Source organism: Hipposideros armiger, unplaced genomic scaffold (assembly GCF_001890085.2).
Source record: "Hipposideros armiger isolate ML-2016 unplaced genomic scaffold, ASM189008v1 scaffold_456, whole genome shotgun sequence".
NCBI classification, from domain to species: domain Eukaryota; kingdom Metazoa; phylum Chordata; class Mammalia; order Chiroptera; family Hipposideridae; genus Hipposideros; species Hipposideros armiger.
The window spans coordinates 478,950-483,755 of record NW_017731806.1 but is presented as its reverse complement, the minus strand read 5'-3'; the positions used below and the strand labels follow the sequence as shown (position 1 = coordinate 483,755).

At 36.6% G+C, this 4,806-nt stretch overlaps 1 protein-coding gene and 1 pseudogene across 1 annotated transcript in view; one reads left to right on the top strand and one right to left on the bottom strand.

Annotated features, from left to right (window-relative positions):
* RTN4IP1 (reticulon 4 interacting protein 1) overlaps positions 1-4,806 on the bottom strand; it is a 45,665-nt gene that overhangs the window by 12,710 nt on the left and 28,149 nt on the right. The gene's annotated exons all lie outside the window — the stretch shown is intronic.
* Positions 3,010-4,058, top strand: LOC109395089 (protein FAM92A1-like; annotated as a pseudogene).

The window sequence follows — 4,806 nt, the reverse complement described above, 5'->3', positions numbered from 1 at the left end:
TTACTTTGCTCGTTCATTCAGTTTTTTAGAAATTCACATATAAGTGACATCATATGGTATTTGTCTTTCTCCAACTGACTTATTTCACTTAACATAATGTTCTCTAGTTCCATCCATATGGTACAATTGCATTCTTCTTTATCGTGGAGTAATACTCCACTGTATAAATGTACCACAGTTTCTTAATCCAGTTGTCTACCGATGGGCATTTTGGTTGTTTCCAAGTATTGGCTATTGTAAATAGCACTGCAATAAACATAGGGGTGCATATATTTTTCCGAATTAGCGTCTTGGGTTTCTCTAGATAGATACCCAAGAGTGGAACTGCTGGGTCATACAGTAGTTCCATTTCCAGTTTTTTGAGATACCTTTGAATGTTTTTTCTCATTGTTTCTTTTGTAATTTAAAATGTTTCCTGTTTACACATTCTATTTCTATTAGGGTAGCATTACTATGAAGTTTAGTCTTCATTGATAAATGGTTTTTTCATTTTACTTTTTTTCTGAGTTTTTCCAATTTCAATTTTTTAATTGGATTGTCTTTCTGTTATTGAGTTGTAAGTGCTCTTTACATATTCTGGATATTATACCCTATTTAGATAAATTATTTGCAAATATTTGCTCCCATTTTTGTGTGTTGTTTTTTAACTTCCTTGACAGTGTCCTTTGATGCACAAAAGTTTTTAATTTTTGTGAAATTCAATTTATCTATTTCTTTCTTCTGTTGCTTGTGCTTTCAGTGTCATATCTAAGAGCCTGTTGCCAAGTCCAAGATCATGAAGATTTATTCCTATGTTCTCTTCTAAGTGTTGTATGGTTTTAGCTCTCACATTTAGGTTTTTGACCCAGTTTGAGTTAGTTTTCATATATGATGTGAGGTAGGGGTCCAACTTAATTTTTATTTTTTTTTCATATGGATATCTAGTTGTCCCAGCACCACTGATTGAAAAGAGTACTCTTTTCCCCATTTAATGGCCTTGCCACCCTAGTAAAAAATCAATTACCCGTAGATATATGGGTTTATTTCTGGATGTTCAATTCTATTCCATTGATCTATATGTCTACCTTATGCCAGTACCATGCCATAAGTACCAGTACATATGCCAGTATTTGGCTATGACATCTCCAAGTACATTTTAGAATCAGCTTATGAATTCCTACCAAATTGCAAACTTCCATCCACCTGTACCACCCATAATCTTCCTTCTTAAAAGCTTTCCAATAGGGCCGGCCAAGTGGCGCGTTGGTTAAGAGTTGGCTTGGGAGCACAAGCTCTGAACAGCAGGGCCGCTGGTTTGGATCCCACATGGGCCAGTGACGCTGTGCCCTTTACAGCTAAGATGGTGAACAACAGCTCGACCTGGAGATGGGCTGCTGTGAGTCGTCGGCAACGGCGTAGGCTGCAGTGGGGCTACAGTGGGCTGCTGTAAGCTACCGTGAGTGGCCGGCAGCCAGCATGAGCGGCTGGCAGACATGAGCTGCCGTGAGCCACCATAAACAGCAGTCAATGGCTGGTGAGTGATCTGCCTCACCCGGGAAGAGTGCAATGATCATAATACCAACATGGGCCAGTGAAGCGACGTCCTCCACAACTAGACTGAACCCCAATGCTGTTCCCTCCCCCAACTCCCCAATAAAATCTTAACCAAAAAAAAAAAAAAAGAAATATGCACTCATCTTCTAAGAGTATAAAAAAAAAGAAGCTTTCCCATATTGCTTATTTTCTTATACAGGACATCCACAAACAAACTCACATATAAAACCACTGTAAAGATTAACACTTCCTTCTACTTAGAAAATATCCTTCTTAGAAGAGCAAGCTGAAATTACAGTGAATTTACTAAACCTGGCTTTCCCTCGGCTTCTAAGGAAAAATAATTACTGTATTTCCCCATGTATAAGATGCACCCTTTTTCGAAAAATTTGGGGTCTAAAAACTGGGTGCGTCTTATACAGTGGTTGTATGAGAGCAAAAAACAAGCGTGAAAAAAGCGGGAAATGCAAGTTAAAAAAATCTACAATCNGAAACTGTTGGGGAAAAAAAGGAACTTTGTTCCAAGCACCTACAATTAATATGTTTTCCATAAATAGTATTAAATCCTCAGGAAGAATGTGTCACATATTGAAAAAATTTGGAAATTTTTTTCCAAATTTCTAGTCTTTCCTCTCCCACTTAGAACTATCTAGTATCTTTGAATGCCACTAAAAAGGTTTTAAAAGCAGCTTTAGCTTTAAATACATATATATATATATATATATATGTGTGTGTATGTGTGTGTGTGTGTAAAATAAAACACTAGTATAGAAAACGTCTATAAAACAGACACAACTCAGACAGAAAGCCAGCAGCCATTCCAAAAGCTTTTCTGTGAGGCCTGTCCCAACACAAGCTCCTCCCTACTGAAAAGTCATCATTATCCTGGTATTTCTAGTAATCATCTCCTTGCATTCTTTAAAAAAAAATTGTTTTATCACCCAATTATGCATTCCCTAGACACTATAGCTTAGTCTTGTGTATTTTAAAAACATTATGTCTTCTTTTAAGTCTCTTTTTAAACTATAGGCTCTTCTCCTATCCCTTCACTTATAATTTATCTGTGACAGAATCCCGGCCATTTACTCCAGAGTTCCCCTCTGTATGGAATTTCTGATTGCACACTCAGGCCAGTTCCACATGCTGCTCTGTCCTCTGTCTTTTCTGTTTCAATTGCTTTAGCAAGACTATGGATAGTGTCTGGCAAAATGACAGCAGGCACATCGTGTCTGATTGTTGCTCTTTTTTATTATCTTAGCAGCTGTCTATTGGTGGTTGTAAAAGGATGATATTCTATCTTTTCTTTTTTTATTTAGTTGGAATACTTTTATAAAGAAACAGTTTTGTTCACTCAGGTGTGTAGTTCATATAGGAAAGGTAAGACAAATAATTGTTTTCCTTTATAGGTTTATAAAATAAACCTATGACGGGTTCCCTGTCATCTCCCAACAATGACCACTTAAAAAATATATCATCATGGACAGGGCGGGCTCTCGGCTGGCAGCGGTGGCTGTGCCCCAGGGCATGCCCAGGTGCCTTGGAGTCCCATCGCTAGGCCCCAGTCCAGGTCTTGGGGGTGAAAGAAGCAAGATATTGCAGTGCCACTTGGAAAACCGGGCTGCTCAAACCAGACAAGTGCAAGATGCTGTCACAAATGTGGAGAAGCATTTTGGAGAGCTGTGCCAAATCTGTGCTGCTCATGTGTGGAAAACTGCCAGAAGGCGAGACAAAGCAGACCTCCTGGTGAATGAAATCAACACGCATGCCTGTACAGAGATCTCAAATTTAAAGCGGGATCTGAAAAACTTTGCCGATGAGTTTGCCAAACTTCAGGATTATTGACAAGCAGAGGTTTAAAGACTTGAAGCCAAAGCAGTTGAACCACTGAAAGTTTGGGGAACCATTGTAAAAATGAAACGATATGATCTCAAAGCAACGTTAACAACAAGGAATCAAGAAGCTAAACAGTTAACTCAGAAAGAAAACGTCAGTGAAAGCCATCATCTGATCGACATGTTATTTCACAAGCAGAAACCGAATTACAGAGAACTACGATGGATGCTACCAGAACAACCTATCATCTGGAAGAAAATACTGACACTTTTGAAAAGCAGAAAATAAAGGATATGAAGATTATATTTCCAGAAATTATCACTACTGAAATGCTATTTCATGGCAAAGTATTAGAGGTCTACACTGTTGCCAACCAAAATATTGAGTTGTCTGAAAAGTCATGACGCATTTTTGCAACAAAAAACATAGAAAAAATATGTCATGACTTTTCTGAAAACCCAATATACAAAAGATTGATGAAGAAGATTTGGAGGTTTTCTGAAATTCTCTGTATCCATCAGATTATTCATCTCATTTAGATATTATAAGAACAAACTCAAAGTCACCTTTTCAGAGATCAGCTAAGTGTGTACCCATAACAGGACAGGTAACCACTGCTGACTAAGAAAGGATCAACGAGCAGAAGATGATAAGAGGATGAAGACTTAGATGTAACAGACGAAGAAAAATAATTTTCTTAAGTAAATTTCACATTTCCATTTTTATTTAAATGACTTGGAATCCAGCCTTACTCAACTGTAAAACTTTACAGTGGCTCAATACATTAAACCCCAAAATGAAAAATAAATAAATATATATATCATCATGAACTCGTGGATTTAAATATATTTGAAGGGTGTCAATCTATTGTAATTATTATTATTACTGAAGCTCAAATTGTTATTTATATCTTCAAGTTTTTTTCAAGTTGGCTCTTGAGTCTTTTTGACATGACTCAACTAATCTTTGATCATTCCCTTGCCATTTAACATATTCCAGCCTCGTTCTTGTATATTTTGTGCCCTAATTTTGGAATCTACCATTTCTCCAAGAAGCCCTGCATTCTTTTAGGTAGCAGTGATATTTCAATAGATAGCTTTACATACACAAAATATCTCTTCAGTTCATGTTGATGCTTCCAACTCAAATTCAAGACTACAAAGTTTTTATTTAACCTCTTTTCTGTTATATCTGTATCTCTTTTCTTCCACACATAAAATCCTGGCTGTCAAAACACAAGGGATGATAGAATTAAATGTCATAAATGGGTAGATGATATGTCACAAACACCCATTTGTTTTACTGTATATTACACACATAATAGTCTCTCGACAATAATACTAATATCACTATCAATATGGTTAATGGAAGCATTAAAATAATTTTAATATGTGCTCTATTTTCCCCACTCTTTTAAAAAAGTTATTCTATTTTTATTTA